Source organism: Lissotriton helveticus, chromosome 5_1 (assembly GCF_964261635.1).
Source record: "Lissotriton helveticus chromosome 5_1, aLisHel1.1, whole genome shotgun sequence".
NCBI lineage: Eukaryota > Metazoa > Chordata > Amphibia > Caudata > Salamandridae > Lissotriton > Lissotriton helveticus.
This window is the reverse complement of record NC_136065.1, coordinates 1,672,907,186-1,672,921,546: the sequence shown is the minus strand read 5'-3', so window position 1 is coordinate 1,672,921,546 and position 14,361 is coordinate 1,672,907,186. Positions and strand designations below refer to the sequence as shown.

At 47.6% G+C, this 14,361-nt stretch overlaps 1 protein-coding gene across 4 annotated transcripts in view; it reads left to right on the top strand.

The window, feature by feature from the left end:
- The window catches only part of ACIN1 (apoptotic chromatin condensation inducer 1), a 1,432,530-nt gene that overhangs the window by 138,736 nt on the left and 1,279,433 nt on the right, over positions 1 to 14,361 (top strand). The window lies entirely within an intron of this gene.

Here is a 14,361-nt window from a genome sequence, read left to right as displayed (position 1 = left end):
TGAGAAATAGGGTAGTGCGTTGGCAAGCTTAGTAGAGAGAGGTTTGAGATGACTCAGAGAGTTAAGGTAGATGATAAATTGAGAGCGGTAGGGGTGAAAAGTAGGGTAGTGCAATGAATATGTAAATTAGAAGAAAAGTAATAAATAAGTAGAAGTAATAAATATATAGATCCTTAAGTACATGGAAGGTATATAAATGCATAAAGGAAGGTGGTATATGTAGATTAAAGAGCCATTAAATAAACTCTGGCTTTCAAGGGTTGTACGTTAAATACGTGATATGTGTGTGTGTATGTGTATATGTGTGTATGTGTATATGTATATATATCTGTGTATCTGTATATATCTGTGTATGTGTGTGTATATATATATATATATATATATATGTGAATATGTATATATATATATATATGCCCTATATGCTGGGATAAATAAGTGCCTGCTGCAGCGATTACAAATTGTGCAGAACGCCGCAGCCAAGTTTGTACTGGACTTACCCAGGAGATCATCAGCTACTGCTGCCAGGAAGTCTTTGCACTGGCTTCCAATTGAAGCCAGGATCACTTTCAAGGTTCTCTGTCTGGTATATGGGGCCTTGACTAGAAAAGAGATTGGAGGAATAAAAGATCTGCTGTTTCCCTATGCCCCTTCGAGAAATCTTCGTTCCTCAAAGAAGCTTCTTCTATCTGTTCCCCGAGTTCGAAGAGCCAAGTGGGGAGGCAGAGCCTTTTCCAGCCTTGCTCCTAGATGGTGGAATACTGTACCCTTGGATATTCGGACTTTGCCATCAATGCAATCTTTTAGAAAGGCCTTGAAGACCTGGCTTTTTTCCAAAGCCTACCCTTAGTTTTTGGATTTGCCTTTTATGATGTTTTTTCTTTAGGCGCCTTGATGCCTTTTGGCTAAGTCGCACAATATAAGTTTTCATTCCATTCCATTCCATTCCATATATATATGTGTATATGTATATATATATGTGTGTATATGTGTGTATATGTATATATATGTATATATTTGTAGATCAATAGTGAAGCAATTGTAGATAAATAGTTATGACAAAAAGATTTACTTATTTATGCAGTCACTTACATACATGTTAACAACATAGAATAATGTAACTATCAGTAAAATGTACATTTGTTAAGCAGAACTAATGAATATCAGTATATATTATACATTTTTTTAAAACATAATTATTTTAAATGTTCATACAAAGTAATACACATATATAGGTACATATCTATGGTACAAATAAATGCTTAGATATAGAGAGATATGCTGTATATTTCAATCTGTTTGCGTATGGTGGTTATGTGGGGAAGAGCCAAAACTTGAGTATTTTTCAGAAGATAAGGTGGTTATCCGTGGATCTTATGTTGGGGGTAAAGAGTTCCGTAGTTTTGCTGCTTGAACAGAGGATGATGTGCCACCCATTGTTTTTTAGATGTTGCCTAGGCAGTGTGCATGAGCTGCTCTAGGAGATGAAATTGGTCACCTCTTTTCAAGCACTCGTGCTTGTGCTGGCATCCATCTTGCAGGAGCGAGCAGCGGCACGCGCAGCCACGCTAATTGAAAACAGATGGCCCGTGCACCGCTGATCGCTCCCGCTAGGTGGATGTCAGCACAAGCACGAGTGCTTGAAAAGAGTCTACGACTCACCTCATGGCCCCCTCTTCATCACAAATGTGCTCCCTTCTTCTGTCTTACAGCCTTCTTTCCGCTCTCCTGTTGCTCTCTGCCTCTGTCTCCCAAGCTCTCCCATGCCATCTCACACTCCTCTCACAGCCCATCGCCTCACTCACACATGCTTCCGCACCGTCCCTCCCCGTAGAGGCAGCTGTTGAAGGCGCCAGCAGTGCAGGTTTTCCTCTACTACTGAGTCAGGGAAGAGAACTGGGATGGCTGCAGCATGAAGAGGTTACCAGCAGCAAGGAAGGTGAGCATCGCGAGAGGCGCCCAATGGCCACCAAGCTAGGCGATAGTAAGCCAGGTAAGCCTGATTGCAACCCAGATCTATGCATCTATAATTGTCTTTAAGAGGCACGTGAAGACAGTGCATAGACCTCTTCCATGTGTGTGACAGACCCCAGAATTCAAATTAAAAACCAGTAAATAGGAAGGGGCCATGGGAGCAAGTATTATTGCTAATAGTCGTCGGGCACGGGCCCCACTTACCTTCGCAATCATCAGAAGGGATGGGCTTAATATGACCAATGCTATATAAAAAAAAACCAATGCCTTAATATGGTTAGTATTGTTTTCTCTCCGATATAAATTCCCACTTAACCCTGCAACGTTCGATCCAGGTTTTGTCCAATAACAATATACTGTTTTACAGAGTGCTTACTGCCACACTGAGCAATTTTCAGCTGTTCAGGGAGCTCGTCTTGTTTATCTCCTGCATTCCGACAAAATCTCCCAGATTAGTACCCTTGCAGCGCTGCAGCAGCTCTCGCACAATACCCACTCCATGCATCAGTTAGCGTAAAAGGCCATTTATTAGGACAGGCATGACATTCACAAATCAACATAACATCATTAACTTAAACAATCCCCCCAACATCCTGCATTTCACCCATCATCCACTCACGTGCTCCACCAGCCACTCCCAATTCACACCACGACCTCTTTGCATATCATTCACTTCCCCCTTTCACTTTCCAACTCCTCCATCATCTCCATCCATCGCACTCCCGTCTACCACTCCCCCCATCCTGCACCTGTAACCCCCTCCCCGGAAGGGTGATTCTGCCCGTCATGGACTCCCCACCCCTCCCAGGTCCCGCAAACACCCCCTATTGTGCCATCCTGTCCTAAACTGGCATGTTGCCCAACTTGGCAACTCAACAAACGCCCAGCGTGTCCCCCTGTAGCTGTGTAGGGGTGGGTGAGCGGCAAAACTGACTTCTCCCTGAGGCACTGGGGACAGGAAGAGGAAGTCCTTCCCCTCCTGTCCCCCTAAATAGCCTCCTAACACCTCCCACCCCTGACCTAAACCCCCTACCTAACTTCCTGCCTGTCCTGTCTCGCGCGAACACCCTGGGGAAAAGACTGGTCTACCGACCTGCTTTCCCCGGGGGCCGCATCGCGCAATAACCACTCCACGCATCAGTTAGCGTAAAAGGCCATTTATTAGGACAGGCATGACATTCACAAATCAACATAACATCATTAACTTAAACAATCCCCCCAACATCCTGCCTTTCACCCATCATCCACTCACGTGCTCCACCAGCCACTCCCAATTCACACCACGACCTCTTTGCATATCATTCACTTCCCCCTTTCACTTTCCAACGCCTCCATCATCTCCATCCATCGCACTCCCGTCTACCACTCCCACCATCCTGCACCTGTAACCCCCTCCCCGGAAGGGTGATTCTGCCCGTCATGGACTCCCCACCCCTCCCAGGTCCCGCCACCCAGGGAACTCCCGGAGGGCGATTACCTGCCCCACCAAACGTGCACCTTTCGAACTCAGTCTCTCTTACACCATATCGATTCGTTCCACAAAAAACTAATCAGATCCCGCAGCTCCATCAGGTAAAATGCATTTCCCATGTGAGAAAGGTGCACGCTGTCATCCCGGAAAAGAAGTGGCTGTTCCAGCTGAAGCCCGACATGAGCCAGCACTTTGATACCCTGATCCGCACAGAAAAGTCTCATTGCTCCGTTCAATTTTCTGCGGGCCCTTTCAACGGCCGCAGGCTTGAGTGCACCCCTCCAGATCCTTAGTGGGATAAATTCAGTCCACACAATACAGGCGCCAGCCAAATTGCGTTTCATCGCATCCAAATCCCTCTGCATCAAATGCAACAGTGACACCCCCGATTGCTTCACCAAGTCATTTTCCCCCAAGTGGATGATAAGCATGTCCGGGCAGCCCAGCTGCAACACTTTCCTTGTTAGCCATGGCAGCAGTTCGCCCCAGCGCATTACGCTCTTTCCCCACCATTGTACTTCGTGATGGCTGCTCCTCAGGCCCAGGCTACGGCCGTACACCTGCCTGTCAGCGTATTTCGAAGCCCAGTGCACGAAAGAATGCCCAACGACCCAGGTGACCGTCTTGGCCCCCGGTCCATGAACCTACGAAGAGAAAGAGATTAGTACCCCAGCATAACAAGAAAAACAACAATCTGCGCAGCCGGCCAAGCAGCACGCCCCACGCCCTCACTTACGCACATAGCGCTCACAGCACCGTGACCGCCATCGACCAATCCTCCGGATCTCCTCCCATGACCAACCCAAACCCGCAGCCGCAGTGGCTGCCCCACTGCCCCAATCCGAAATGAGTGTGTGCCAAACCGAGCTGGATCCCTGCCCAGTCTCCGCAAAGCCAACCGCAAAACCGCCAGCAACTGGAATGACGTCAAGCGCTTCCGCGACGCGTGCACAAAAATCTCCCCATCCGACCTCTGCACTCGACCACAAAACCCCAGCCACTCTCGCACCGGGCACACACCTGCACACCCATTCTCCGACAGCCACACCCATTTGCCCCGACCCACCTGGTCCGTCTTAGAACGCCCCAACCATATCCCCAACCAAACCCCATCCAAACACACATCCGTAAACATCCGTCCCGGCGCCCCTTGGGCCCCCAGCAACTCCGACACCCGAAACGCATCAAAAAACATCCAGATCATGCACAGACGAAACAACGCCACCTCCTCCCCATCATAACAACAGAAATGCAACTCCCTTAAAACCTTCTCCAACAAGTCAAACGTGACCGCCTCACGGGGCAACTCCCCCCCACCCATTTCCACCCTCACCCGCCCCCAACCCTTCAACATTCGACTCAGCAGATCCGACCTAGCCGATCAAAACCCAAATATACCATGCTGTAGAAAGAAACTCCCGCCAACTTGCCAGCAATCGTCGTCTGCGACAATCCCTTATCCATGCAGTCCAACACAAATTGCACCACCCCTCGCTCACACACATCTTTGGGCAACCTCCACGCTCCTTTCTTCCAACCCACAAAGGCCCCAAACTCAGCCCATGCCAACCTGTACGCCCGCCCAGTGGACTCCGCTAACGACCTCTCAACCAACCCACCCACTCTCACTCCCCCCAGGCCCAGATACCCTCCGGCACCTTGGTCTTGCAAGCTTCCGCTCCCGGCGCCAGCTTCCTGAAGCGCTGCCACTGCGAACGAGATAACGCATCCGCAATTTCGTTACTCGCGCCAGGCACATGTTGCGCGCGAAACAGCACATTGAAACGCAGACACAGCAGCATGAAACTTCGCAGCAAGCGCAGCACTCGCAGCACTCGCAGCACTCGCAGGTCCCTCGCCTTTTGGTTGTTCACCAAGTCCACCACCGTCATATTGTCCACATGAAACAACACCGACCTGTTCATGAATTCTGGGCCCCACACCAGCAGTGCAACCAACAAGGGGAAAAACTCCAGAAACGTAATGCTCCTGCCCTGGCGCAGCCAATGAGCTGGCCACTGCTCCGCACACCAGCGACCGTCCCAAAAGATCCCGAAACCTGCCGGTCCTGCCGCGTCCGAGTAGAGTTGAACCTGCCACACCATCCTGTCCCGCGCAAACTCCAAAGACACACCATTGAAGTCTTCCAGGAACACCAGCCACACTCACAAGTCCGACCGGACCCCCAGCGTGACCCTGATCCTGTGGTGCGGGAGGGCCGCCCCCGACATGGCCATGCCGAGCTGCCTACAAAACGTCCTCCCAGCCCTCACCACTCTGCAAGCAAAGGTCAACAATCCCAACAAACGCTGCACAGACCTCAACTCAATCTTACGGACCTCGAGCTCGCCTCTCAAGGCTTCCTGCATCTCCGCCACCTTCCGTACTGGTAAAAGCGCCTGCCAAGTTACCGAATCCAGCTCAATTCCCAGGAATGTCAGACAACAACTAGGCCCCTCCGTATTCTCCGGTGCCAACGGCACCCCAAAATCCTGTGCCAACAACTGGAACTGCTGCAAAGCCGCTCCACATTCGCCAGATCGACCCAGACCCACAAACAGAAAGTCATCCAAATAGTGGGACACCAGCCGGTGCCCACTGTGGTCCACGAAGGCCCACTGCAGAAAGGAGCTGAAAGTCTCAAAGAGCGCGCAGGAAATCGCACAACCCATCGGCAACACCATGTCCACGAAGATGGCCCCGTCAAACTGCATACCCAACAAGGGGAAATCCGCCGGATGAATGGGAAGAAGGCGAAAGGCCGACTTGATGTCACACTTGGCCAACTCTGCCCCCCTCCCACAGGACCTCACCAAACCAATGGCATCATCCACTGACGCATACAGCACTCTGGAGTCCTTCCCCTCCTGTCCCCCTAAATAGCCTCCTAACCCCTCCCACCCCTGACCTAAACCCCCTACCTAACTTCCTGCCTGTCCTGTCTCGCGCGAACACCCCGGGGAAAAGACTCGTCTGCCGACCTGCTTTCCCCGGGGGCCGCATTGGAGAAAAGCACAGAGGAGTTTCATTTGTCTGCGGCCATGGGCGGGACAAACTGAAGGACTGGGTTCTTTAAGGCCCAGCGGTGCCAGGGAACAACACCTGAAACCTTCGTGGGTTACCTGCTCTGGCGTACAAGTGACAGAGACACGGGACACTTCCTTCGGCGTCAAAGATCAGCGTTTATTACTGCAGGGATACAGAAATCGCAAGAAGTACAACATAGTGTAGGTTCTGAGAGTCTGCTTCAAATTGCAAAAGGGAATCGCTCCTTTTATACACATTTTCGTCATTGCTCGACATAACGAACAAAAGGTTACAACTCAGTTCCCACAGTAAACTTCAAAAGGATTGCATTCATGTTTTCAGAAGCCCGGAACATGATTATAGTAACATTGCCGGTTCCCAACTGTAAAAGCACATCATCTCGCCATAAGGCACATTCCACTCTAGTTGTAAACAGGCGAAAGAAAGAGACAGGAACAGGTGTAAGAAAGACAGACAACCGTAACAGAAGTGTGTGGGGGCAATATCGGAAGCGTGATCACAGGATCAAAGGACTCAAACCTAACATGTGTAAAGCTGAAACAATAGACAAAACCGGCAGAATAAGCCTCAAGCTGAGCCATCTGCCTTTGCCGTGTCATTCCCCCGGTCGTAAAGACGACCCCAAAGAATATTCATCTTCCGCCAGAGCTTGGGAATCCCAGGGTCACGAAGCGGACATTGTCCCTTCGCTGGCTACGTGAGGGCAAGAAACAAAATGGATGCCGTATCTAAAATGGAACCCGAGGGTTCAGATGGAAAAACCCGTAAAGGAGACAAACCCTTCTAAGTAGTGTAGCGTAAACGCATACACCTACTAATCTCGTCATTTACGGTTCATAGATACCAAACTCGTCCATATCCGAGAATGCCCAAAACGTCGTAATAATTCTCACGGAACCTCAGACGCTCCTTTTGCCCTCAGGTAGGCAAGCACTAGTCGAAATCAGGATCAATTTCGATATTCATCAGATCATTCAGGTGTTGTTGAAACATCATCCTATCCATCAATGTCTCTTTGGTCACAGATGGCCTTCTTATACACGTTGTAGCACAAAGGCCACATAAGGCAGGACCACACTGCACACAAAGACAACACGTGAACAGAAACGTTACAACGACTCCTATGATCATCAGAAGCTTCCAACCCCAAGTCGACATCAGACCCCAAAACCATCCTAGAAGCGTCCAATCTCCCTCGTCCACGTGTATGGACTCCGAGATTTTATGCAACTTTGAGATGGCTTGATAAACAGTTGGAGCATTATCAGGGATGAAAATGCAGCAGCTCGAATGGATTACCTTGCACACACCACCTCTATCTGCAAGTACAACGTCTAGAACCATACGGTTCTGTAGCGTCATAAGTCTATCCGCTTGAAGCTCTGCTGTCAGGTTACCAAGGGCACTTGCAGTGATATTAGCAGTCAATTCCACCACACGAGTCAACTGTCTCAAGTTCCTACTATTAACCATAGGACCCCAAAACGGTAGGAAACCCTTAAAGAAGTCTCCTGCCTCTTGACTGGCAGTGTCCTCTTTACTAACGACGCCTCTCACAACTCTAGTCTTGTGATAGTTTGAGGCGACCGTAAAAGTTGGTGGTAAAAGATTCGCGATATAGCAGGTGCCTGAAAAGTCACGAGGCAACCACGTATAAGCACGATCGTAACACACAAAATAAGTATCCTTGGCAGTCAGGAAGACAGGGGAAGAGAGCATCGGTAAGACATACGTCTCAGTACAAGCACTCTTCCCAAGCTGAGCTCTTGGATTTCGACCAAGGCCTTGCAGACAGAAATGACCGAGATGAGGTACGATCCAAATCGGAGATGAGCTTTTAAGCTGTCTATCACTTACTAACATACTATACTCAACCTCACTTAGATCCTTGTAAGCTCGCACCTCTTCCTCTGGGATAATTGTTGCATCAAAAATATCTTTATCTAAATCAGCAATCGCTATCGCCAAAGGCTTGTGGTACGGGCCGGGACTAAGGTCTGTGGAGCGAGGCTCTCGACGGGGGTAGGAATCTAGTGCACTACGGAACATAGTTTGGAATGCTCGAGCTGACCCCTGGGTGCTGTAAGGAAGAACCAAATACGGAATACCTTTATCCATAGTATGTGGCATTAACCCACACACCCAACAATTGGTAGTATTCATCACCAACTGATGCTGATGCAGGAGTTGGACAAAGGAATTGTTCATAAATTCCGCACGTCTGGCCTGTTCATGTTGAGGCAGAAGATGAAAGGAATGTGGTGAAATAGTAGAAACAGAATTTAGGTCAAGTGAGAAGGAAACGGGTGAAATGGAAGGCAATAATAATTGAATCCCAAAGTACACTCCACCCACTAGTAGCATAGAAACAGTCAAGAACAACATAAAAACCTGAAACAGAAAACATTTCGTTCGACACATCTTATGCAATTTGGATCTTTGTACCGCCATTTTGTCTATGTCCGACAGCTTAGAAAACTCCATCCTCTAAAAACCGTCCGTGACGTTCTTGACGCACTTCGTTCTGAGTAGCGATTATCAATTCCCAGGAGTTCCCAGAAATTGACAAAAGGCAATCGACCTAGTGTCAGAAACCTGCTAAACAGAAGGAGGTACCCGCACGGCCCTACGGTCAACCCAGATGGTAGGTCTAATCAATTTATCTTTTAATTAGCATAAGTCTCCTAGCTGCAAGGAAAAAAAGGTACACACACAATATACAAAATCATAACATTCATGGCAACTGTAAGGGGGTAACGTGAATTCAAAAATAAACAAATGCATTAGTCTTTATTGCGCGATCGAAGAAAATATCGAGTTTTTCCAGGTTGAGTTTGCTCTTCAAATAACGGTTCTGATGGCAAAACAGTGTTCGATTGTTCAGGTAACAGTTCAGAACTTGAACTCTCCAATGCTGATGATAACGGTATCGTTTTCGATGATTCGACAGGGATATCTGATTGAACTAAATCGTTCCCTACAGGCTGGGCATCACTAAATGGTACATAGTACAAAGGGGTCTCTGTTTCAGTCGAGGCGACTCCTTTCTTCATCCATGTGTCTACTGGCAAAGGAAGCGGAACCTTCTTGGTGTGGGTGGCATGCACCCAGTGCTTTCTTCCTTCCAGTCGAACTGCAGTCCTCGTCGCCAGTAACACCTGGTGGGGTCCCACGAATCTTGGCTCAAGATTGCGTTTTCGTCCAAAATTTCGGGTAACGACCCAATCGCCAGGTTGGAGCCGATGACCAGGACCTTCTGTTTGTGCCGGTAGAGCCTCGTAGACCTGTTGGTGAATCAAACTCAATTTAGCAGTCAGATCATGAAGATAGTCAATCAACATTGGATATTCAAGTCTGTTAAATTCCTTAGGCCTTGGGACTCCCCAAATGTTCGCAGGGCGGCCGAACACAATCTCATATGGGCTAAGCCCTATTCGAGAGTGCACAGTCGCTCTGGTCGATAAGAGGGCTAGAGGCAAAGCATCTGGCCATGATAAACCAGTCGTGGCCTGGATTTTGGCAAGTTTCAGTTTCAGGGTACCATTGTATCCTTCCACTAAACCCGCCGACTGAGGATGATTAGCACTATGGTATTTTTGATGAATACCAAGGCCACTGCATACACTTTTCATCACACTTCCCACAAACTCACTTCCGTTATCCGACCATACAATCCGTGGCATGCCATACCTAGGGAAATACTCTTTGAGCAACACTTTTGCTGTAGATAGGGCAGTATTATCTTTAAGGGGGTAAGCCTCAATCCATCTAGAGAATGCACAAACTACAACCAAGACATACTTCAGGTTGTTGCATCTCTCCATATGGATGAAATCCAACTGAATAATTTCAAAGGGACATGTAGGAGGGGCAAAATGACCAGGTGGAGTAGGAGTGCCCTTGCCAGGATTGTACATCAAACATATCATGCAATTCTTAACCACTCTCTCCGCACACTTAGTAATTCCCTCATTCTTCCATACTGGGGACAACAACTTACATATGCCTTTTGCGCTAATATGTGACGTGCCATGAGCCATGGTAACAACGGCAAGCACATATGCATCCGGTAACATCCATCTCTGCCTTTCTGACAAATCAACCCAACATCCATTCTCATCTAACTTCCCCGTGCTTTCTTTCCACTGAGTCTTTTCCATCTCGGTAGCCTCATTCTGTATCTCTTTCACACTCTCAACTGTGTCTTCACACATACCAGTCTCCGCTGGCCATCTTACTGAACTCGTAACGTACATTCGATTTGTCAGATCTCTAGCTGTCTCCTTAGCAATCTCATCCGCAAACGCATTACCGTGGCCAACATCATTTGTCACTTTCCGATGCGCACTGCATTTGATTATTGCCACCTGTTTAGGCAATGTAAGTGCATCCAAAAGGTCATTCACAAGTTGTCCATGCTGTATCTTCGTGCCATGCGACGTGAAAAACCCTCGTTCTCTCCACAATCGACCAAAACTGTGCGCTACGCCAAATGCATACTGACTATCGGTAAACACATTCACCCGCTTTCCTCTAGACAACACACACGCTCTCGTCAACGCGATCAATTCAGCTGCTTGGGCCGAATTCTGACTCAATCTCGCAGTTTCCACAACCGTACTCAACGTCACTACAGCATACGCAGTCGTCGTATCACCATTCAGCAACTTGAAGCACGAGCCATCAACATACAAAGTACCATCGGGATCTATCAATGGAGTGTTTTTCAGGTCAATGCGACCCTTCGTCTCTTCTTCAGTTCTCAAGTAACAATCATGTGGTGCTACATCATCTGATTCCATGTTGATCGGCAACAATGTTGCTGGGTTCAACACATTACAACGCTTTATCCGTATATGACTTGCCAAAAGTGTCAGCTCATACCCAGACAACCTTGCGCTCGTCAAGTGTTGAGTTTTCGTTTGGTTCAGAAGAGTGTCAACTGCATGCGGAACCATCACCGTAAGCATATTATCCATGACCAAACCTGCGGACTGTCGAATGGACACCGCAGCTGCTGCTGTTGCTTTCAGACAACTCGGTAATGCTCTAGCTACTGGGTCTAAAGTTGAGGAAAAATACGCACATGGGCGTTGTTTGTCGCCAAATTGTTGCGTCAAGACACTCAACGCACAACCATCCCTCTCGTGAACGTACAGTGTGAACGGCTTACTGTAATCTGGAGTACCTAACACAGGAGCCGAACACAACGCATCACGTAATTCCGAAAAACTTTGCTGACACTCTTCAGTCCAAGGCAAAGGAGTCGAAAAATCCTTGCACGTGAGAGCTAACAATGGCTTCGCTAATAATGAAAAATTTGGAATCCATTGTCTGCAGTATGACGTAATACCTAGAAAGGCACGCACATCTCTCTGAGTTTTTGGCACAGTCATTCGAGCAATCTCTGCAATTCTTTCTGGGGTCAACCTTCTCCCTTCTTTTGACAATAAGTGACCCAAATAGGTTACTTCTTGACAACAATATTGCAGCTTAGAAGGTGACACCTTGTGATGTAAGTCACATAAATGCTGCAACAACGACACTGTAGTGGTTCTGCAAATAACCTCGGTATCAGCAGCCACTAATAAGTCATCAACGTACTGAATCAAAGCTGCACCCGTCGGTACTACAAATGCATCCAGTTGACTTTTAAGGGCTTGACTGTAGATCGATGGACTCTCACAATAGCCCTGTGGTGCGCGTTTAAATCTAAAACTGCGACCACCTAGTGAGAATCCGAATAGATCTCTGCTTTCCTCAGCAATTGGAATGCTAAAGAAAGCATTCTTTAGATCAATCACCGTGAACCAGGAGGCAGAAGCTGGAATTAAGGTCAACAAGGCCGTGATATCTGGCACCACAGGAAATTGTGGGACCACGATCTTATTCACCTCTCTTAAATCAATTACAAAACGGTACACAGGAGGTTTAGATGGATCAGTTCGTTTCAGGATGGGTAACACAGGACTATTACACACATTTCCCCAAGTTTCTTCAATGACATTCTTTTCGATCAGGTCATAAACGATCGCTAATAGCGCTCGCTCACCATCAAGAGAAATACGATACTGAGGTATACGTGGTAATCGCACATTTGATTTCAACTGAACCACATAAGGTGGAATGTCCAACAAACCCACATCATTGGGGCCTGTGGCCCATAGTGACGCAGGAAGGGAACTCAGTTCCGGTGGGAACTTATCGATCGATAAGTACATAGGAGAGATTATTCTCTGACCTAATGTAAGCTCCACTCCCGCAGGAGAGCAGTACAAAGTTGCATATAACCGTTTTAACAAATCCAAACCCAAAAGATTCTCGCCACAACCAGTGGAGAGAATCAAGGGAGCGTCCAGCTCACGAGGACCAATCGTAAGGGGCAAAGGGCTGGAGACAGGATTGCTAACAGGGGCGCCAGAGAATCCAACGGAAACATTCGTTAAGCCGGACAAAGGTGCGCCAGGTAGTTTTGAATGCATGATGGAACTTTTTGCTGCACCAGTGTCCAACAGAAAAGGCTCAACTACGCCAGATGTAGCAACTGCGACGTAAGGCCCTCTCTGATCAACCGGAACTGACACTACTCCCTCTCTTTGTCGGTGGCTGTCCTAGTAACGATCACCTGCCTCAATCTCATGTCCAATGTAATAATCGTCCACATGGTACTGTGCCGATCTATCGGACCTCGCATTCCGCTGATCAAAACAATTATTCGCATCCAACGAAGTAGGAGAGCGCTCATTCTGATTCTGAGAGTTACCACGACCTCTACCTCGAAATGCCTGTTGGGGACCACCACGTCCCCCTCGAGCCAAAACATGATTATAGCGATCACGTAAAGTGGGACAATTACATTTGATATGTCCCTCTCCCCTACAATATGCACACTGATTATATCCAAGCATAGATCTAAAGTCAGAGGAGTCAGAGCGTGACTGCATCCTGGAAGACTGTGCCTGTGGCCGATACTGCTGTTGCGAATCACTTTGATTCGAACGCGGAGGATACGCTTGTTGCAACAAAACCTTCGTTTTAAGCTCCTTCGTTTTCTTATCTGAACGATCACTTTCTTCTTTTTCCCTATTTTCGTAGTATTGAGCCGTCGCTAGTATTTGAGCAGTGGTTGAAACGGCCCATGCACTTTCTGAATTTTTCAATTTGTTGCATAATTCAGGCAACAAATTTAACACAAACTTATCAACAAATAACCGCTGTCCTCCCTCCGTACTCATGTCCTGACCACTATGATCAATGAATGCTTCCTCAAATCTAGTAAAGAAATCGGAGACACTTTCGTCTTTCTTTTGCTTACAAGCCGACAATTTGTCCCAATTCACCCTCATCGCTGGCATAAGCGTTTTCATGAGTGTAATGATTCTTTGGGGCAAATCCGTAATTAACTGCTCGGGCTTAGCCCCACGAATTTGTCGTCCATCAGCCGCTAATAGCGTAGCCCAATCACTACCCAACTCAGCCAAATGATTCTCTTGGCGGATTTTTGCCCAAATCGGTTGCGGTACAATATTACCAAACAACATGTCGATGTCAGCAAGGTTCATAATAGAAGCATCCACCAGTTGGGATAACTCCTTATAATAACCTGCCGGATTTTTGCGTGGATCAGGCAAGGATTGCTTCACCTGTAAGACTTCTGAGTATCGGAATCGTCATCAAACGATACCCGAGAAGGCACTGTAGACCTAAAGGCTAATAATCGCTCTAATGCACGTCGTACATCTGCACCTACGATCATACCATTCAAAAAACGACTCTGAAGTTCGGTCATTTCGGGCGGTACATCATCTAAGTCATCATTATCCCACTCTTCCCTCAAGGAGTTGCACATTTCTTCAAACACAAATCTCTGT